Source organism: Cryptomeria japonica, chromosome 8 (assembly GCF_030272615.1).
Source record: "Cryptomeria japonica chromosome 8, Sugi_1.0, whole genome shotgun sequence".
NCBI lineage: Eukaryota > Viridiplantae > Streptophyta > Pinopsida > Cupressales > Cupressaceae > Cryptomeria > Cryptomeria japonica.
In genome coordinates this window covers 684,608,161-684,632,438 of record NC_081412.1, presented here as the reverse complement: position 1 = coordinate 684,632,438, position 24,278 = coordinate 684,608,161, and the positions used below count along the sequence as shown (strand labels likewise).

General features: G+C 36.1%; 1 protein-coding gene across 1 annotated transcript in view; it reads right to left on the bottom strand.

The window, feature by feature from the left end:
- The window catches only part of LOC131857915 (receptor-like protein 43), a 66,721-nt gene that overhangs the window by 14,302 nt on the left and 28,141 nt on the right, over positions 1–24,278 (bottom strand). The window lies entirely within an intron of this gene.

Below are 24,278 nucleotides of genomic sequence, written 5' to 3'. Positions count from 1 at the left end.
ATGGACCTAACCAATGCAACATTTGACAAAAGGTCTCTATGGGTAAATTATGTGAAGGACATCAATGTCAGATTTGTCAGTATGATTTTAGGCTACAAAGCTACACATGCAAATAGGTTGAACTCAGTATCTAGCCTATGTATCAAAAGTGCATATGAGATGGTTAATGATAATGCTAGAATAGATGTGTGTGAATGGCTCAAAGATGAATGAATAGACAATCTAAAGAAAATTAAAGGAGATAAGAAAGGAACCTTTAGATTTGGAAATTTTCTTGTATGCTTGATGCTGTACATTACTAAGTAGGTACCCAGTATTGGTAGGAGAGACTTTGGCTTTGATATATCGGTAGGAGAACAATTATTGGGTTTACTAAACAACATGGGAGAAGACAAAGAGAAAAACTTAAATGAACATTTTCAAGCACTGAAAGCTTGAATGGAAACTAGAATAAGGCCATCACAGGCAATTGTAGACAAATATCAAAAGGAAATATGTTTTGTAATTAAGAAAGATGAAATCTGGATGGAGGCAGTTGTCCCTAGGACTATTTGGCTAAATGAAATGGGGTATGAAACAAATGACAACATCATAGAAACTTATGCAAAAGCCCTCCTTGAAGCACCAAAGGAACTGTATGAGAAATTCTTTGGAAATGCAAAAACAATTGAAAGTGGAATTTAGTCAAGGAAAAGAGTCAAGAAAGTTGAACAAACAGTAAGGAAAGGCACTAGACAAGCAAAAGCAATCAAGGAAGATGTGCTGAAGCAAACTAGTATCAAGGAAAGTGAGTTGGAAGGACTTCAACCAGAATCTCATCTATCACTAGTTGGAACTTCCTCTAAGAGTGATATACCGATGGTATTCAAAAGGGTAGAAAGGAAAAGGAAAACCTCACCGACATCCTCACCTACACCCAGGAAAACAAGACAAAAGAAACAGGCAGTCAGCTCTCTTGTTAAGAAGATGAGTCTGAAGAAGAAGAAGGTAAAACAAGATATTGCTCCACTGGAAAAACTTCTTAGTGAAATAACAAAGGATGGAAAGTTGAAAAACGTTAGCAAACTGTATAACACACTTTCCACTGATGACAAAGAAAGCATAGAAAATAGTGTAATTTTACACTTGGATATTTACAAGAAATTTTTAATGGAAATTGTTGATGAGATACCCAATGATTTGTATAGAAGACTAGAAGCCAGAAGGGTAGCCATTGTTGAGTTGGACAAGAAAATAAAAATTGAAAAATTACTTGTAGTACATCCTGTAAACTCACTTGATGAAATAGACCAATTAATCAGTGAGGCTAACCGGACAGTGTTTTCAGCCCCTCACTGGCATGTAGCACTAATGGCAGGTAGAGTGAATGAAGTTTCTAAAGAAACAACAGATGCATGGGATATATTCTTTGTTGAAAAAGAAAAAGAGGAGGAAATCAAAAGACCTAAGACCATCAAGGTATACCAAAAGGACAAGGATAAGGAAAAAGGAAAATTCTTTGAGGAAATAGTGAAGGAGAGTAAGGAGAAAATGGAAACCTTATTACTGGCACTAGGGGAAATAATTTTGGATTTTCAGAAACTATACAGAGATACCTGCAAAACCAATATTTTGACAAAGGACATAGATTCAAAGATCCGAAAAGCACAAGAAGAAATCAACAATATTGCTACCAATTTAATAGGATCATCAGATTCATTTTTGGAAATAGAAAAGAAAATTGCAGATCTTGAGGAGAAAATTGAGAAGTTAGAAAAAGACAAAGAAGAGATAAAGGTTAAGGCAAAGAACCTAAAATGTAAACTAGGTCCTAAACTAGATTACCTCATTTCTTTGAGAAAAGAATTTTCTGAGGCTCTGGTTCCCGGACTTAAGACACCAGAAGAGAAAATGCACATACTCACCGGTACACTTCAGAGAATAGAAGTGGCATTAGAGGATAGCAAAAGGTTCAGCGACAATCTAAACTTGGTACTAGTAGACCTTTTCCAGGTTGTAACTCACCGGTTAAAAGGATCAAGGCAGGATCCACACTCCACTAATAGTGAATGACAACCTTTGTCATTGATGTCAAAGGGGGAGTAGTGGAGATGAGAAAAATAACCAGAAAAAGGACATCATCTGATCAGGGGGAGCACTCAATTTTGAGTATATAGTTTTGATAAGACAATTTTGGCAAACCATTTTTGGATATACATTTTTTGGATTTTTCTCATGAGTGTTGCCATCAATGCCAAAGGGGGAGATTGTTGGCAAATGCACACTCCAATGAGAAATTGTAGGTGATTGAAGGTATTGTCATTGATGGAAACCTTGCAATCATATAGTACCGGTAAACAGACATAGGCAACGACATCGACAGACTCTACACCGGCATACAGAACACTGACATCGAAAAGGAAGACTACCGACATCCTGGCCGACAAGAATTTTGTGTATTTATATTTTGTAATTAATTGTAAAATCTTTTGTAAGATGACTTGGCAGATTGTAATATGACTCATATAAGTATGAGATCATTGTAGATCATTTAGGAAGTGAAGTATGAAAAGATAATAGCAGACCTAATGTACGAATTATTGGGATAAAGGTTTATGTATATTGCAGAGCTTAAACCGGTATTGAATCTAGCATAGGAGATGCTTATCTAAAGTAGTAAAAGACATTGGATTTATATAATCCATTTTATAAGTCAGTGTGACTTCTTTTGTAACTAAGCAGTGAGCTCTAGGTACTTGGCCTTCTTGCATGTGCAGGCCCCTATTGTAAATAGTAATATTCCCTTATTGGCCAGTAAGCGAATATTGTGGGTCACAAATCCCACCGAGGTTTTTCGCACACCGGGTTTCCTTGTTAAAATACTTTGTTATGGTGTGTCTCTTATGTTATGGTTGTTATTCTTATTTTCTGCATTATTTTTGGTTTACTGGTACACAATTTTGATATGCTTTTCATGTTATAATTCAAGTAAATTCTTTTACCAATCAGCTACTAATTCACCCCCCTCTCAATATCTTTGGGAATCCTAATAGAATTGGTATGCAGATTAAAAGAAGTTGGTGAACCGGTATGAAGAGGCATGAAAACATGCAGTGAACCGGTGTTAGGTTCTCACTAAGTGTGACTACTAGTTGGTAGTCTCAGCTCTAAGGGTTTATGGTTTGGCAATCTAGTATGTGCGATGCAACCTATGATATTCTTTGATGATTTAGCTAAGAGATGAGTATGAGATTGAGGTGCCATGTCAGCTTTGTGTACATGAAGGATTTCCTTGAGGATCTTGCATGAGAAGATCGACTGCATTAAAAGTCTACCTCAGCAATGAACATTCTTCTTGGTGGTATGAGAAGAAAGCATGTTGTGTTACTGATTCCCATGTACGGTGAAGAATGAACGATGCATATTGTCTTTTGATCTATTTGAAATTGTATGGCTCTATGCAAAGTGTTTGAATGGTCAGGATTGGACCGCTTGTATTGTAAACCTAAGATACATAGGGTTTAGGGTTTATGCTACCGACCTAATTATTATCTATAAGGTTGATGATGTTTGTTATTGTAAGTTGTTGGCAAATGTTATGTGTGTATCCAAGTGATGAGATACTTTCCAGACCAGTAAAAGAAAACTCCAGAGTGTGATTGCAGAGTAGAGGAACTGAAAATGATATGCCCTTGCATGTAGTGTTGTTATCAGATCAAAGTTTTACCTGTTGTCTTCTAACCATTTCAACAGTTGGAAAATCCCTTTACCGGGTAGCTTTAACATACTTATTGTAAATATTGTAACTGGGTGACTCAAGGTTATTGAGTTCTTCAAATCCTCTAGCAAGGTAACCTTTAATAGGGTTTCAACCTTTAACAGGGTATATAGCCATCCCTTAACCGGGTGATCTTTAACAGGTTTAACAGGATTGGTTCCTAGCAGAACCTTATTGTAAAGTCTTTAACCGGACTAGGCTCCTAAAAAAGCGAGATTCAAAAGAGTTCAAAACAAGCTTGTGGGTATTCATCCCCACCGTGGTTTTTCCCATTTGGGTTTCCATGTGAAAAATCTGTGTGTCATGTGTTGTGCATATTTCATGTGATACTTTGTTTGAGTGATTATGCATGTAGAGTTATTAGGGTAAGATATTACTATTATACCACATGCATATGTTTATGGGTGAAGTTATTATCAATTATTGAATCTATTTGAAGTGTTCAGACTTATCATTTTATGTTGTCTGAAGTCTTACTATGTTTAATCGGTATTTTCATGGTTAAGTTCAGTGATGAAGACATCCAGTTGATATTTTTTTAATTTGATAAGTTGTTGAGAAACTTTTTGTCTGTACTGATTCACCCCCCCTCTCAGTACCAGTTAGGTTATCTACTATTCATCATTATTCATCACTATCAATCTCTCTAGGAATTCACTCGTCTAAATGCTTGATCTCTGTGTGAAGAAAACAACTTAACCTTTCCTTTTTATCGTCGTTATCCCTATTTTTTATTGACATAAACATTATCATTTAGGCTCGATCGATTCACATAGTCTGTGAGTAGGTTTTGGTAAACATTTGAAATCTTCTGAGTACCCATCCACAATTAGAAATATCTGACTACAGACCTAATGTAGGGTATTTTCATGATCTTCAATAATTTACCTTCCCCTAAGGCTAAGTTCCTTAGTTACCGGTTGTGTTAGCCATCAGTGTAGGACCTTATAACTCTATTGAGCATTTTTTCCTTTGGTGTATCAGATCTTCTTACCCATCTTTTCTCGTGTTTCTTTCTGATGTCTTCCACTTTTTACTTTCCCTTCTCATCTGCATTTCCATTTGTTGTTGGAGGGTTCTTACTTTTGCAATATTTAGCAATATGCCCAATCTTGTTGCATGCATAACAAACAATAATATTCTTTTGAATTGCCTTGTTAACCCCTTGATTTCCTTGATTTCTTTATGATCTACATTGGTTTGCCATATGTCCAAATCCACTACATGCATGACATCTTACATTTCCAAGACCGGTGAATGATGCATTGTTCTAATTATTCCTATTTTTGCACTGACTAGCCATATGACCATATTTATTGCAAATAAAGCATCTACCATTGAATTTGTGAGTATTAGGCTATCTTACCAATGATTGCTAGTTCTAGTTGTCATTATTTTGCTTCTATCCAAATGATTTATCTTGTTGTGCAGTACTGGAGCTTTCTCCTTTTTCATAACCAAGGCCTCTTTGGTCATTAGTATCTCTCTATTTCTTCAACATTTCATCAAGTTTGGCAGAGCTACTTGAAATTTGTCTTTGTAGTCATTTACAATAACCAAGTCATCTCTCATGATTATAATCTATCTCTCAAGCTCCTATTTATTTTTTGAGGATTGGACCAATTCAAGTATCAACATATCACTCTCATGAGCCAGTTTATTGCATTCCTTAGATCTATCCTTCAACACTTGAGACAGGTTTTCTTCATTTTTCTTTCTATCCTCAATCTCCTTGCACATTCTCATGGTCAGGGCTTGCATCTTATTATTCAAGGTAGTGTTCTCCTGAGTAAGTTTCTAACATTGATCCTTCATAGCATCTTCCTCAGCACTATTTTGATTTTGTAATTGATCACAAATTTCCTTCCTCTTAGCCTTGACAACTAAAAGCTTTCCTTGCAATTAAATGATGTGTTATCTCGCTTGCTTCAGTTCATTTTTTAGTGTATTGTTCTCCATCTTCTCATTGTCAAGATCCTCAAGAGCAAGTCAAAGTTGCTGCTAGAGATTGGTATTCATTGATTCCAAATTTTGGATCTTCCTCAAGTGGTTAAACTTCTTTCGAGGAACCAAGCTCTGATACCAATTGTTGGAATCCAAGAACATCGAGAGGGGGGAGGGGTGAATCATTGTCATACCGATAATGTTATTTTTGAACTTATATCTTATTAACCGAGTAATAGTATATAAAATTAAAGTACATACACCAAATAACACATAAAAAGGCAATACCATAACACCAATATTTATACGTGGAAAACCTTGCAAAGGGAAAAACCATAGTGGGGCTGATACCCACAATATCTATATACTTGATTAAGGTATACAAATATTACATGAAGGGGATTACACATACAATCAAGCCAACCATCTAGAGCTCACTGCTTAAACACAAAATAGGAAGTCTCACTAAATTATAAAGGATTACAAAGTAATTACAAACTAAAATGAACTTATGAAATGTATCTTACCATGCTAGATAAGTTCCAGTTCAAACTCTGATAACCAACTCTCTATACCGGTTCTTTGATGCTTTATTCTGCCCTATTCTGTTCTCGGTTATGTTTTGCACGTGAAAATGCACACAGACACTTTTAATTGTTGTCCAATATGTATACCGACACTCACTAAAATATTCACAACCAAAAATTTGCTTTCCATTACATATATGATCTAATGTTGAAATGATCTCCTTAAATATCCTTCTAACTTTACAATGTCGGCTTCAATGAGAAATATAAACATGTCAGCTTTTGGTACATAATGAGTTTCAAACATAATCCCAATGACCATGTCAGCCTTCACACATTACCACAAAATCCAAGAAAGAAATAATCAGGACCAAAAGATTTCCTATCCGGGTCCTATCCATTACCGGGTTCCATATACAGATTACTAGGATTAGTTATTAGGAATGAAGTAAAGTGAATGTCGGTGTCAATTGTGAAGTAATGTGAACACCAGTGAAGTGTACTGAATGTCGGTTAACAAAAAAAGATAAGACAATGAAACCAAATAGAGACTATATACACCTAAAGATGAAATCTCATGAGATGATGAGTTGCCATCAATGACAACCAAAAATCGCATTCTCTTATTGGATGAGTATCAATTACCAAAAACCATTACATTGAGGGGATTGCACATGTAATTAGGCCAACCACCTAGAGCTCACTACTCAAATAGAAGTCTCGCTGAATTACAAAGTACTACAAGATGGCTAGAAACAAAAATGAACTCATAATATGCATCTAACCATGTTGGATAAGTTCTGGTTCAAGCTCTATTAACCCTCACTATGTACCTATTGTCACAAAGGATTGCATCCGTGATGCTAAGTACGAAACCAAGCAATCCTATGAAACATGGAAACACCTTTGAGCCTGTGGGTTGTTCAAAGTGAAGGTGAATCTCCTGGTTATGGGATGGCTTCCTTTGAATCCCTCCTAAAACTAGAACTATTGTGGAAAAGAGTGAGAGAATAATCTGAAAATACTGAAAAAACTGTAATTAAACTAGGAGGTGATACACCGAAATTGTAATGGTAATAGCCTAAAACTCACAAAAATATGACAAAACTTTGTCCACACAAAGTAATTTTTACTCTCCAATCACATAAATATTTCCTAGGAAGGCTAAGGAGAATGTAAACTTGGAAGGAAAAACTGGTTTTCACAACCAAATTGACAAAATACCCTTTTTAAACAACCTAAAACCTGTGATTATACGAAAAGCAGAAGATACATGCACATAAAAGAGACTAAAATTTAAAGGTTTTAAATTAAAACACAGTAAATTTTTATCAAATCTGCAAATGAACATGTGTAATTAGCAAGGCAAATATATGAAACTTTGAAATATCAAAGGAAATCTGCTATAAAACTTAAAAATACTAAAGTACTGAGATACAATGCTTTTTTGCAAAAAATGTGTGTGCAAAAAAGAAAGAACCAGGGGGAAAAAGGAGAGAGAGAATATAAAGATATCATGATGAATAGCTCCTCCAAAACCCTAAAAAAATGAAAGATCTGCATGAGAAAAATCCTTGGGCAAATTTGCCCAAAAATGGCATTAAAACTCCTGCTTAATACTGTAAAAAAATAATATCTAATGCCTAAAAATAGGACTTCAGCTAATGCTGCAAGAAAATAATCCCTCACTACTGAATATAGAACTGCCAGTCTTGCCCAAAATAGCTCCACTGAAAAACAAAAACCCACTATCTAAAAGTCTGCATGAAAGTCTGGAATCTCTTTTCATGTTGAAACTTCTATTGAAACTGATTATGGAAATGATCTCCCCATTTTGTGAGCTTTTCAATGGTATATAACACTTAATCCTTCATGCAAAAATCAACCATCAATCTTTCACACAGAAATCAACTCCTTGTTTGGCAGGCTTTTGACCATGCAACTTTATGTCGCCACCCACTGGATCACCTGCATTAACCATGGCCACCTGCATTACCTGTTTCACCTACTTTCTAGCAGGCCCCACCATTTATCGCCAAGTTTGTATGATTATCCATGGTGCAACATTATGCTATGGTATAGTGACCACCATCTGATCGAACATGAACCTACTCGCCTTTTAAAATCTTTCGGTTTACTATTTGACTTAACTATCTACATTAACCACTAGCACATGACAAATTATCCTTCAACTGTTGGGACTACTGGTGGTTTGTCACTATGTCCACAACCTTAATGTTCAAGCCCCTTTCCATTGCGGTATAGCGACAACCGCTAGATCTTCATCGGACTTGCTTGGTCGTTAACCTCTATTTTTCCTTCAAAACGAGCACACTTTTGAGTCTGAAGACCCTTTCCACGTGCTACAACCCAATTTGTCCATGGCCACCACCTGGGCTCCACCTAAACACCTCAACACTTTAGACCAGACCCACCTCTTCCTAGACTCACCTTGTCGCCAAGTCACGATGATAACCAGGAAATTTGTTTCCCATCGCAACATAGCGACAACCATTAGATCATCTCAGACTTGCTCGATCTTCATCAAAGATGCTCAACCTTTAATTCACCTGAGCTGCTTTCTTCTGCCATGTCTCACTTCCTAATTTGTTCATGGCCACCACTAGGGCGCCACCTATCTACCAACTGAACACCACTTCAGCACGCTGGACCCACCATTGGACCTTAGCTCTTCTTTTTCGCTAAGTTCACAACCTTAATGTTTGGATGACTTTTCATTACGATAGAGTGACGACTGTTGGATCTGTCAGGAACTTGCATGTCATTTATCTCTTTGTCCATCCGTGCCATGTATCAGCCTCCGATTCGCTTGCAGATCCACTTGGATTTCCATTTGGACTACCATCTCAACCTCCATCTTAACTTGCCACTAGACCTGGGCCCACCTTGTCGCCAAGTCACAACGATAACTCAACAAGCAACTTCCCATCTGGACTTAGCGATCACCGTTGGATCTTTTCTCCCGTCCATCAGATCTGATCAATCTGCTCAATCATTACCTTTCTTTTAACCTACCACTAGACCTGGGCCCACCTTATCACCAAATCGCAATGATAACTTGGTGAGCAACTTCCCATTTAGACTTAGGGATCACCGTTGGATCTTTTTGCCCGACCGTCGGATCTGATCAATCTGCTCAATCATTACCTTGCTTTTAACCTACCACTAGACCTAGGCCCACCTTGTTGCCAAGTTGCAATGATAACTTGGCGAGCAACTTCCAATCTGGACTTAGTGATCATCGTTGGATCTTTTTGCCCGACCATTGGATCTGATCAATCTGCTCGATCATTACCTCCACTTGTTTGCCTTGTCTCCAAGATGCGGTGATAACCTAGTGTGCAGCTTTTCATCTAGACTTAGCGATCACCGTTGGATCTTTTTGCCCAACCATGAGTTCTGATTAACTTGCTCGATCTTTACCTCCTCTCGTTTTCCTTGTTGCCAAATCGCAGTGATAACCCAGTGTGCAGCTTTTCATCTCAACTTAGTGAACACCGTTGGATCTTTTCACCCGACCATCGAATCTGATCAATCTGCTCGATCGTTACCCTACCTTTTTCTAGTCTGATGCAAAATTTGGGCTGCCTCTAGATGCCCGCACGTGGGGGGTCCACTGGGCCATGAGCTGCCTCTTGTCAAAAGCCTTCAAGCTTTTGACACTTGATATGTGTGCAGCTTTATATTTAAACCCTGGAAAGTCCTCCCCACTATCAATATGGGATAAATGTTTTTACACATCCCTAGCTATTGCTTGTGTTCTATACCTGAGCCTTTGTTTTAGAGAACTTTTGAGCCTTTCTTTATCGCTATCTCATCACGTAGCAGGGAGGATTAGGCTAGAGCTGTGTTGGTGTTACGCCTTGCAATATTGTATTTGCTTGAAGGTTTGATAAGCCACACCATTCTGAAAGTGCAATGGAGCATGAATATCTTTGTGATCTACAGCATGCTAGGCTTAACCCTCATGGGAGCCATATTTTAACCCACATGCTATAGTTTACATTTCCTGAATCTACACATGAAGAAAACAAGTTAGACAAAACAATGCGTATCTGATCTCTTGCTAATGATTTGCCCTGAAGTGATGATCCCTCTTCTTTATTCTCCATTTACTTTAATATTCTGCATCTTTTCAATATGAATGAATGCAAGGCCTCATTAGGCCACCAAATTTGGCATGTGCAAAAATTTGGTAACAGTACCAATTTTGCTGATGCCCTGTTCTGCTTTGTTCTGCTACCGATTTAGATTGTACACACAAAATATTTCTTTCACTAATAAAAAATAATATCATTGATCTCTAAAAGATTTGCAACCCAAATCACATTCCAAAAACTTATTGAATCCATCGCTGAAAGGATCTCCTTAAATATCCTTCTATCTTTTTGTCATGTCGACTTCAATGAAGAATATAATCATGTCAGCTGCCAGATCACAATGTATTTCATACATAATCCTGATGATCATGTCGGCCTTTGCACATTCCCACAAATTCCATGAAAGAAATAATCAGGGCCGTAAGATCTCTTTGTCAGGTCCTATCCATAACTGGGTCCAAATACACATTATTGAGATTAGGACTTAACCGGTTGTGAAGCAAAGTGAATACTGGTTGAGTGTAGTGAATGTCGGTGAAACCAAACAAATCAAAGTGCTCAATCAATGAATCCCAATAAATAAGAATTACACCTAGAGATGAGTTTCCATCATTGACAACCCAAAATGACATTAACTCTTACCAGATGAGTGTCAATTGCCAACATATTGTAACATCAATGGTAACAAGTTATCCTTGTAGAAACAATGACCAACCATATCCAACAACCTCCAACATGATGAGGAGAGAATATCTTGTTATGATAGTGTATCACAATCCTACAGAAAAGACCCTTTTGGTAGTGATGAAAAAGATGAGGAAGCTGAAGATGAAGTAGACCTTGAAGGTGAACTTATTTGTACACCTGAGGAACTCAGAAAAGTAAGGAAATAATACAATTTTTTTAATAATTCTGCTATAGAGGAACAAGATAGATTAAACAAATATCTTCAAGAGTTAGAGATAACTATTACCAATCTGAAAGCACAAGTAGAAGACCCTAAAAGGATAATTGAAGATTCAAAATCAGATTTTGATACAAAGAAGTGTAGGTGTAAGGAATTGGAATCAGAAGTTGGGAATAAATAAAAGGAGTGGCAAAATCTAAAGGACGAAATAGCAAAGCTAATAATAGAGTTGAACAAGTTCCAAGTGTTGGCATTATGGATGAATTGATTATGTGTTGCATTGATTTTTTGTCATTGATGTCAACACTAGCTGATATGGTTGGTTATCAGCATTGATAGATAGGTTTTGGTTACCGGTAGGAGATCTAGTGTAACCGACAGATAAGACTATCTGTTGAACACTTCCGGCATGTTTGGATCTCTGGAATATGTTTGGCTACATGTGGTATGTGCTTTTGGAGCATGTCTTGGTTAGTTGGTATGGACTTGGTAATCGGATGCTATCATACACTCTGGTAAACCCTTACCGATATTGGCTCAAGGCTTTACTAACAGAGCTTTTACTGAGGAATATTGACAGTATGCATAAGTGGTATTGGTGCGGCTTCTAGATGGATTTCGAGATGCTGAAGATGTTCTTTGATTGTTCTTCAACTACTCAAAGACATTTCTTTAGCATGGTGGACTCAGAATAGGTCTGGTACCTATCTAGGTTATGGACCGGTATCATGCTAATGTGTACTCTACACGTTACCAGGATGTTTTGGTCTTAAGCCGACATGACATATCATTGTAATATGGATTTATGTAATGATCTTATTGTAATATCTTTTAGGTGGCCGACCTAATTGGTTTTGGCCTTAGGGTTTGTATAAATAAAAGGCAGAAACTCTTTATAGAGTATCATGGTTGTGGAAAAGTTTATGATCAAGGATTGTAATGTGCGTATATTGTAATATCATTCAGGCAGAGGAGTTGGTAGATCATTGGTGATCAAATTGGATTTAGAAGAGGATTTAGTCCTCCGGCATTGAGCTTAACCGGGACTAAAACCAGACATGATAGATGCTATCTATGGAAGTTCACTTTATTGGATTGTTGTCCATTTATCTTGAGGTGGTTTTAACCTCTGTAGTTAGTGAGACTCTTTTTTAATGAGCAGTACGCTCTAGGCAGTGTTCCTTCCTACATGGGCAGGCTCCTCATTGTAACACATAGTTTCTACAGAACTATCATCTGACTGTGGATAGGCTTCCCACCATGGTTCTTCTCTTTCCGGGTTTTCCATATACAAATCATGGTGTTATGTGGTATGGTTGTTTTCCATTGATTATCTATTTATTTGTTAAGTTGCATTGTTTACCGGTATTTGTTTCTTGTTTACCAATACTTAATAAGAATATTGACAATGATTACAGAGCTAGAGAAGCCCTCTTGTGTGAACTTACTGATCAACAAATTATGGGATTTATTGACAAATCATCGGCAGAGGTTGTTGGCATATGCACACTCCAATGAGACATTGTATGTGATTGAAGGTTTTGTCATTGATGGCAACCTTGCAATCTTATGGCACCGGAAAAGGCATTATATCGACATCAGCAGATCACACTCTACACAGACACTCAGGACACTAGCACCGACATAAAAGAAAGGAAGTATACCGGCATAGAGGCCGATAGGATTTTGTTATATTATATTTTGTTTATTATTGTAAAAATGTGTAAGCCGACTTGGCAAATTGTAAAATGACTCTTATATATAAGAGAGATCATTGTAGACATTAGATATAGATATATAAGCAAAAAGGAAAATATTAGGCAGACCTGTTATGAGAAATATAGGTCAAGGGGTATATGTAAAGAACAGCGCAGGAACCAGTACTGAATTTGGCATTAAAGATGCTATTGTAAAGTAGTACAAGATATTGGATTTGTATAATCCTTATTGTAAGTCAGTGAGACTTCCCATTGAGCAGTGAGCTCTAGGCACTTGGCCTTCCTGCATGTGCAGGCCCCTATTGTAAATAATATTCTCTTATTGGCCAGTAAGTGAATATTGTGTGTCACAAATCCCACTGAGGTTTTTCCCACACTGGGTTTCCTCATTAAAATCTTGTGTTATGGTGTGCTTTTCATGTGGATGTTCTTGATTCTGTTTATTGCATTATTTCTTGAATACTGGTACACTGTTATATTATGTTCTGCATGTTTTAAGTTAAGAAATTACATTCACCAGTCAGATACTGATTCACCCCCCCCTCTCAGTATCAGTGGGATCCCTAACAATTGGTATCAAAGCCTGGTCCTCTATTTTCAAAAGCCTAACAACTTGAGGAAGATCTTGACACTGGTAAAGATGGAAAATCTGATGAAGCAACTAGAAGCAGCTCTCTCAGACTATGATGCAGAAAAATTGAAAAACATCAAACTTGAAGATGATCTAAGGGAAGCTCAGGACATCATTCAGGCACTTCAAGGGGATTTTACTATTGCAAGAAATAAGAGAAGAGAACTTTGTGAAAAATTGCAAAATGAGAATGATGAAAAGGAATCACTTGATGATATGATAAGCAAGTTGAAACAAGAGATCATGACAACAAAGAATGAAATGCAGGATATGACTAAAAGATTTTGCAAAGAGATTGAGGATAGGAAGAAGAATTAAGAAGAATTGACTAGGAGACTAAGTGATGAAGAAAATGAGAACACAAGACTTAGCTATGAAAATGACATGTTGAAGACAGATCTGATGCATACTCAGAATGACTCAAATGAACTGATGAGACAAAAAGAAGTCTTAGAGAGAGAACTAGAAACTACAAATCAACATAAAGAAAAATTCAAGAAAAGCTCAGAGGAACTTGGCACCTTGTTGAAGAATCAAAAACTTAAAGATGACACTTCTAGAATTGGCTTTGAAGTTGGTGAAAGCTCCGGTACTGCAAATACTCAGGATCACAACAAACCGGTAAGACAACCTAATGCTTATAAATTCAATAGAAAATGTTTTAACTACAATAAGTATGGTCATAAAGAAAATGAATGTAGATCTAGAAATTATCAGAATATCAACACATCCACCAGTCAATGTTCTAAATGCAACAAAGTAGGTCACAATTCTAAAAATTGCAGAATGAATGTGAAATGTTATATTTGTGGAAGATTTGGACATTTATCTAATCAATGCAGGACACAAATCGGCATAGGTTATGGGAAAGCTATTCAGAAAAATAATGTAACTTGTTATGCATGTAACAAGATTTGGCATATTGCTAAATTCTGTAGAAGTAAAGGAACACCAGTAGACAACAAAAGTTCTACCTTGAAAGGTAAAGAAAGGGTTGAAGAGGTTAAGCAAGAATTCTCAAAACAATGGATTAGAAAAGTTGATCTAAATATTGGGAATACTCCTCCATCGGCAGAATAGAGTGATGTTTCATTGGAAAGATAGAGCAGTGCTCCACTGGCAAGAAGTTCTTCATCTAATTGAAGAAAATTTCCTTGAGGGTTTGGCAATCTATTGATACATGTGCTATTATTCCCTCGGTTAGAGATAAGAAGTTGGAAATTACTTATTACTGGCAAACAATGTTAAGTGAATACTTAACCGACATGCAATTAATGTGGTAGATAGCAAATAGACACTATATAATCAAGGTTTTGGCTCCATTTCATTTCACTAAGATTTGAAATTTATGAAGAGCGCAAATACTCTTAGCTAAGGCATTTCGAGCAAGAAGCAAGAACACTCCAAACAATCATCCATCCTAAGGAAGTAAAAGGTATTTAATCATGGCATCCACCTCTGCAATTGAATATATAGCAAACCCTACTATTGTTGAAGTAATAAAAAGACCTAGGCCCATATTTTAGTTAGTTCCTGAGGTAGCAAAGAAAGATGATACCTTAGGTGCTTTTTCTCAAATTCCTAAGGGAGTTGTTTATGTTGAAGACCCCAGAATGTACATCCATTGCAACATTGAAGAGTTAGGAGATGAAGAAATTAAAACCATGTTTAAAACTGTGATATGTGATAAAACCGACAATGTAAAAGATGAACACAAGATCATTGAGACCCTAGGATTTATGAAGATCCTTAGCATTCCTGAATTTCCCAAGGATGTGATTAGGATAGTCTTAAGCAGGGTACATGGTGAGTTTTTCTCATTGGATGTAGTCCATAAGATCACCAAGGAAGCTGTGAAAGCTATCATAGGGTTACCGACCACTAGTAAAAGACCAGATAAAACTAAGAAGGTTTCCATGACCTAGCTATAAACCTAATTGGTGCAACATTTGACAAGAGGTCCCTAAGAGTTAATGATGTAATAGATATCAATGTGAGATTCATTAGCATGATATTAGGATATAAAGCTACTCATGCAAATAGACTTAATTCAGTTTCAAGCTTACGCATTAAGAGTGCTTATGACATGGTCATAGACAATGCAGAAATTGACATATGTGAGTGGTTAAAAGATGAATTAATTGACAACCTTGGAAAGATCAAGAAGGACAAGAAAGGAACTTTCAGGTTTGGAAAGCTATTAGTATGTCTGATGCTACACATAACAAAATAGGTTCCCAGTATAGGTTACAAAGAACTTGGATATGATATACCGATAGGCAAACAATTAACAGAACTATTCAATAACATGGGTGAGAACAAGGAGAACAATATTCATGACTTTTTTCAAGCATTAAAGGTCAAAATGAAGAAAAGAATAAGGTTATCACAGAAGATTGTAGACAAATACAAAGATGAAATATGCTTTGTCATCAAGAAAAATGAAATCTAGATGGAAGCAGTCATCCCAAGGATAGTTTGGGTAACTGAGATGGGCTATGAAATAGATGATCACATAGTTGAAACATATGCTAAAGCACTTCTAGAAGCCCCCAAAGAACCTAAGGAAGAAGTATTTGGTAGTGCAAAAACCATTGAAAGCCAAATACAATCAAAGAAAAGAGTGAAAAAGGTTGAGGCAGTTGTAAGGAAAGGTTCCAGACAAGCAAAAGCCATCAAAGAAGATGTATTGAAGAAAACCGGTATAACAAAGGATGCGTTAGCAGCTCCACAACCTAAAACTCACCTATCACCAGTAGGTACTTCTTCAAGAAGTGACATGCTTGCAACTTTTAAAAGAGTTGTAAGGAAAAGAGATCCCTCACCGACAACCACACCCTCACCCAGGAGGACAAGGCAAAAGAAACAAGTAGTAAGATCTTCGGTAAGAAAGGCCACACCAAAGAAGAAACTGACACCCAAGAAGAAGAAAAGGATAAACAAAGACTTGGCCCCTCTTGATATACTACTGAATGAAATCACAGAGGAAGGTAAATTGAAAAACATAGAGAAAATATATGACACTCTAATAGCTAATGAAAAAGAGCAAGTGGAAAATAGTGTTATATTACATATGGATATGTACAAGAAATTTTTGATGGAAGTAGTCAATGAAATTCTTGATGAATTATTCAAAAGACTAGAAGCAAGAAGACAAGTAGTGATAGAACTGGATAAGAAAATAAAGATTGAAAAGCTACTTGTTGTATATCTGGTAAACTCTCCCAGAGAAATTGATGCCCTAATTGCTCAAGCCAACTGGACAGTATTTTCTACTGCACACTGACATGTTGCTTTAATGGTAGGAAGAGTTAATGAGGTAATAGAGGAGACAGAAAATGGATGGGATATACTCCTAGTTGAGAAAGAAAAACAAGAAGAGTACAGGAAACCCAAACCCATAAAATTTTATCAGAAAGATAAAGACAAGGGAAAAGGAAAAGTTGGTGGACCACCTAGTATCAAGGTTAGAGACAACTTACCCCCACCTCCTTTAATTACTCCACCGGTAAAAACAACAACTACTGAAGATCAACCAGTAGCTGAGAGTATGGATGTAGAGGATGATAATCCTAATCCTGAAGTTTTATATACTGTGGATGTTGATACTCAAAAGATCAACATAGTGGTAGATAAAGATACAACAAATAAGACAAATATGGCTAGTGAGCCTCCAGTAGCTAAGGAAACTGATAGCTCATAGGAGAAACTGACAGAAGATAAAGAACTCAAACATAGACTGAGGCAATGCAACAAACAGAGGAACAGACAGAGCAAAAGGCTCCGGAACAGGAATAGGTACATAAGGAAATAGTACCACCAGCAACTAGTGAAAAACCATTGCTTAAAGAAATGCAGACACAAACAGACCTACCAGAGGTCAATACAAGCTTGGTTACTTCCACCGGTACTCAGATTGTTGATTCATCATCAAGCTTCAAATAAACTAATGTGACTGAGGTACTACTCGATTCTATCAAGAAAATAACCGACTGTAGCTCACAAGCTTACAAAGCAATTGATGATACCATACCAATTTTGAAGGTAATTGCTCCCAACTGTGTTATAGACAACAAATATTTTTTAGGACAACTGGATACACTGTGTAAATATATCTTTGAAAACATTGAGAAAATAAAAGAAGAGTTAGTGAAGGATAAAGTAGAAGTTGAAAAACAAAAATTCTTTGATGAGAAAATAAAGAAGTGTAATAAAGATTTTGACACACTTCTACCGGAATTATGTAATTTGTTGAAAGAGTACAAAAATCTGTACAAAGATACCTATAAAACAAACTTTTTGACTATAGATATAGACAAGAAAATGAGCAAGGTACAGGATGAGATCAATAAACTTGCAGATAGTTTTGTCAACTCACCTGATACACTATTAAATTTTGAGGAGAAGATAACAAATTTTGAGGAAGAACTACTCAAATTCGAAAGAGAGAAAGAAAGAATAGTGAATAAGGCAAAACATTTGAGATCAAAACTAAGTCCAAGATTGGACTATCTAGCATCTCTACGGAAGGAAGTATCTGAGGTACTAATACAGGGAAGCAAAACACCAGCAGAGCATTTGCAGCATCTCACCGATACAGTGAAGAGAACAGAGACAACAATAAAGGATAGCAAAAAGTTTATGGACAGTATAAACTTGATTTTGGGAGACCTTTTTCAAATTGTAACTACCCAGTTACAAGTTTGAAACTACAAACTCTACTAACATCTTGACAACCTTTGTCATTGATGCCAAATGGGGAGTAGTGGGATGAGAAAATTCAAATCACAGGACAGGAATCATATGCTCAGGGGGAGCACACACATTTTTGGTAACATTTTTGGACTTCACATTTTTTGATCATTTTTTTTTTCTCATGAGTGTTGCCATCAATGCCAAAGGGGGAGATTGTTGGCATATGCACACTCCAATGAGACATTTTATGTGATTAAAGGTTTTTTCATTGATGGCAACCTTGCAATCTTATGGCACCGGCAAAGGCATTATACCGGCATCAGCAGATCACACTCTACACTGGCACTCAGGACACCGACACCGGCATAGAAGAAAGGAAGTATACTAGCACAGAGGCCGATAGGATTTTGTTATATTATATTTTTTTTATTATTTTAAAAATGTGTAAGCCGACTTGGCAAATTGTAAAATGACTCTTATATATAAGAGAGATCATTGTAGACATTAGATATAGAGATATAAGAAAAAAGGAAAATATTAGGCAGACCTATTGTGCGAAATATAGGTCAAGGGGTATATGTAAAGAACAAAGTAGGAACTGGTATTGAATCTGGCATTAAAGATGCTATTGTAAAGCAGTACAAGATATTGGATTTGTATAATCCTTATTGTAAGTTAGTGAGACTTCCCATTGAGCAGTGAGCTCTAGGCACTTGGCCTTCCTGCATGTGCAGGCCCCTATTGTAAGTAATATTCTCTTATTGGCCAGTAAGTGAATATTGTGGGTCACAAATCCCACTAAGGTTTTTCCCACACTAGGTTTCCTCATTAAAATCTTGTGTTATGGTGTGCTTTTCATGTGGATGTTCTTGGTTCTGTTTATTGCATTATTTCTTCCATATCGGTACACTATTATATTATGTTTTGCATGTTTTAAGTTAAGAAATTCCATTCACCGGTCAGATACTGATTCACCCCCCCCTCTCAGTATCAGTGGGATCCCTAATAGAGGTTATGTGGGACAAATTGAAAACTCTAAATGAAGGTGACCCTACTATGAAAATTTCTTAACTTGATGGTTACTGGGTAAGATATGAAAACTTGAAGATGGAAGATAATGAAAGAATTGTTGTGTTTATGGAAAGAGTAAATGCGATTATTATAGGAATTCAATGTTGTGGAGGATCTTTGAATGAAGATGAAATAGTTTCCAAAGTCTTGAGATCCCTTCCACAGGCTTACAAGATGAAGGCAACTGCAATTAATGAGTTGAGAACAATGGCAAACTTTTCAGTTAACAAAGACATTCTGATTGGGAAATTATCTTCTTTTGAACTTGAAGAATTTGGATCTTCTGGAGTTGTAAAGTCTGAACCTTCTTTTCATGCATCATCGTCATCATCATCTACTAGAAAATTGATTGGAAAGTCCTATATGAAAAAGAAATGGAAGACATGAGGAAAGAAGATGAATAATTTGACCAACTTGAAGCCTTATTTTCCAAAAGAGTACCTAAAGGTCCGATAGGAAGTAAGTGTGAAGGAAAAGCACCTTTTAATTTTTTTCATATAATAAGATTGGTCATTTTGCTTCTAGATGTCCTAAAAGGAATGCAAGATTTGAGGAAAGAGTTAAGAAATCATTTAAGCCTAACCAAAATAGATATAGATTCAATAAATATAAACAATGCTACATAGCGGATGAGGAAGGAGTAAGTGATGACTCTGGAGATGAACCGATAGAAGACTCTGCTAGTACATCCAATGTTGGTATTCTACACTCTTATGAGAATAGTTGATGTTGTCATGATGGAAACCATCTGGAAAGCCACTGGTAGTTACCGGCATCGGCATAGACTTCTACATACACCAACAGACACTTCACCGGTAGCGACAACAATGCATACCGACACTCCAGCCGACAGGGAATAAATTTTTGTTTATTGTATTTTATTGTAATTATCTTTTGTAAAGCCGACATGATACATTGTAAAACACTCATATATGTATAAGATCTTGTAAGTCATTTTTTAGGAAGGCATAGAATGTAAGAAAAATAAGGAAAAGGAAGGATATTGTATGTGAATGCATAAGGCAAATTTTGTATAAGGTTTTGGTTATAGATTGAGCTTAAACTGGTACTAAACTTGGTATAGTTGATGCTGATTTGAAGCAGTACATTGTATTGGATTTCATAATCCACTTTTATAGTCAGTGAGACTCTTATTGAGTAGTGAGCTCTAGGAAGTTGGCCTTCTTGCATGTGCAAGCCCCTCATTGTAAGTAATATTTATTCATTGGCCAGTGAGTGAATATTATGGGTCACAAAAACCACTAAGGTTTTTCCCACACTGGGTTTCCTTGTTAAATATCTTGTGTTATGGTGTGTTCTCTATGTTGTCTCTATTATTCTTATTTGCTTCATTAATTCTTATTTACGGGTACACTATTTTGGGATGCAAAGTTCTTAATAAGTTTAAATATTCTGCTAACCGATTAGACACTGATTCACCCCTCCCTCTCAGTGTCTTTGGGACTGTCATTGATTCTAACATCCAACAATGGTAAGTAATGGGTGTTCTATGCTTTAAAGGAAGATGAACCAGTACTGGCTATCAAAAATAAAGAAAAGGCCCTAACAACAAAAGTTGAAGATAAGGATGAATGGGTAATTGATAGTGGATGCTCACACCATATGACTGGAGATAAAAGAAAACTTATGTCACTACAAGAATATAATGGAGGTCAACTTAGATTTGGAGATGACAAAGTATGTATGATCAGAGGTAGAGGTATTATTTCTTTGGATGACAAGTATAACACTAATATTGTCTACTATGTAGAAGGTTTAAAGCATAATCTTTTGAGTGTTAGTCAACTGGTTGATAAGGGTTTCCAACTTTAGTTTAAAGATAGAAAATGCAAAATCATTAACAAGAATGGTTTCAAGATTGCAACTAGTATTCAGATTGGAGGTAATATCTTTCACTCGAATACTGATAATAAGACATGTTTGATTGCTCATATTGATGAGAGATCATTATGGCATAAGAGGTTGTGTCATTTTAATTTTGATTGTATTGTTAAGACCAATTCAACTAAGGTAGTTAGAGATATACCTAGGATTGTGAAGCCTCATAGTCCAGTATGTAAGGAATGTCAATTGGGAAAGAAAGTTAGAAATTATTTTAAGAGCATATATGGTAAATCTAATAATGTACTTGATTTGATTCACACTGACTAATGTGGTCCAGCAAGGACTAGAATTTTTCAAGGTGATAGGTATTTCATGTTGATTATTGATGACTATTATGGAATGATGTGGGTGACTTTTCTTAGGGAGAAGTTTGAAGCCTTTGAGAAATTCAAGATCTTTAAGGCAAAGGTTAAAACAAAAACTAGATTGAAAATCAAATGTCTGAGATCAAATCATGGCGGTGAATTCAATTCTCATGAGTTTAACAATTACTGTGAGACAAATGGCATTAGGAGACAATTATCTGCACCCCAAACTCCTTAGCAGAATGGAGTACTGGAATGAAATAGCAAAACTATCTTGGATGCAACAATATCTATGATGATAGAAGCCAAATTGCCTCATATCTATGGGAGAGAAGCAGTGAGTATAACAGTCTACACATTTAACAAAATTCACATCAAAGGTGAAACCGACAAGACCCTTTATGAATTATGGTTTGGACATACACCTACTATTAAATATTTCAAAATTTTTGGAAGTAAATTCTATATCAAAAAAGATGATTCTATTGGAAAGTTTGATCCTACATGTGATGAAGGGATATTTCTTGGTTATTCAATTCAAATCAAAGCATATAGATGTTATAAAAAAAGATTGCATAAAATTGTGTAGAGTTCTAATGTGAAAGTGGATGAGCAGTACAAAAATCAATCAATATCATATGACAAGGAACCGGTAGTGGAAATGATCATAACAGAACCGACAATGCCTCAACCAATACAGGAATCTGAGACAATTACACTGGCACTATCAAAAAATTCAACTTTGACTGATGATCAGAGCAGTGAACCTAAAATTCAAAAGACACCAAGGTATGTAAGATTAAATCATTCTGAAGATCAAATTATTGGAGATAGGAACAAGGGAGTTATGACAAGAAGGAGACTGGAAAATGAAGAGGTATGCCTTATTTTTCAAGTTGAACCAGCAACCATTATTGAGGATTATAAGGATAAACATTGGTTAAAGGCTATGGAAGATGAATTAGATCAGATAGAGAAGAATGAAACTTGGACTTTAGTTCCATGGCCTAAAATTAAGAATGTTATTGGAACTAAATGGGTTTTTAGGAGTAAATTGAATGAGGATGGTCAAGTTGTAAGGAATAAGGCTAGATTGGTTTGTAAAGGATATTCTTAAATGGAAGGAATTAATTATGGTGAAACATTTGCAATTGTAGCTAGAATTGAAGTTGTTAGACTATTTCTTGCCTATGCAGCTTATAAGAACTACAATGTTTATCAAATGGATGTTAAATGTGCATTTTTGAATGGTGAAATTGAGGAAGAAGTATACAATGAGCAACCCGATGGATTTTCACTGACAGATGATAAAGATATGGTTTGTAGATTGAGGAAAGCTTTATATGGATTAAAACAGGCTCCTAGAGCTTGGTATGCAAGGTTGGATAAATATCTTTTGAAGCTTGGTTTTACTAAAGGCGGTGCTGATAGTAATTTATATTATAAGATCATTGATGATGATATTCTGATTATTGAAGATATTATTTTTGGAGGAGAAGATAAATTGTGCATGGAATTTGCTAACAATATGAAGAATGAATTTGAAATGTCCATGATTGGTGAGATGAGATTTTTCTTAGGTATGCAGATAATTCAAACTGATAAAGGCATTTTTATCTGTCAAACTAAGTATCTAAGGGAATTGTTGAAGAAGTTTGGTATGGATAATTCTGAACTGGTAAGTACTCCTACGGTGACAAGTGAAAAATTATCTATCAAGGATACTTGTACATCGGTAAATCCGATAAGGTATAAATCTTTGATTGGTTGTCTATTATACTTGACTCAAACTAGACCAGATATTATAAATACAATAAGTATTATTTCAAGATATCAAAGTAATCCTAAAGAAAATCATGAATGTGCAGTAAAGAGGATATTCAGGTATTTGCAAGGAACAACAGAATATGGTTTATGGTATTCTAGGAATGATGACTTCACTTTATGTGCATATACTGATGACAGGAAGAGCACTTCTGGTGGAGCTTTCTTTCTTGGAAATAAATTGGTTTCATGGATCAGCAAAAAATAGTCATGCATTTATTTATCTACTACTGAAGCTGAGTATGCTACAGCAGCAACTAATTGCACTTAGGTCTTGTGGATGAAGCAAATGTTGAATGATATCAGGGTGTAGTGAACTAGTAGTTATCTACTATGATAACTCTACAGCTATTGATATGTCTAAGAATCTGGTATGTTACTCTAAGACTAAGCATATATCAATAAAGTATAACTTTTTGAAGGACAAGGTAGAAGGAAAAGAAGTCAAATTGGTTTATGTGAACATTAAATAACAAATTGCAAACATATTCACTAAACCACTATCTAAAGAATCATTTGAATATTTGAGAGACAGGTTAGGGGTTTCTACCCCTTTGGCAGAGACTTGATTGATGCAGTTTGTCATTAGTCTGACATGCATTATCTGGTATATTATTCACTTCAGTACTGATGAGTGGTGCTAATACTCATTAGAACCTTATAGAGATATCATTCACTAGGGGAAAGTTATTCAGGTGATTGTTGGTTGTATTCTGCAGGGGGAGACTTGTGTGGCATTTCTTGATACTTAGATGTTTTTCACATATAGTGTTGCCATCAATGCCAAATGGGGAGATTGTTGGCATTATAGATTAATTAATTATGTTTTTTATTGATGTTTTATCATTGATGTCAACACTAGATGATATGGTT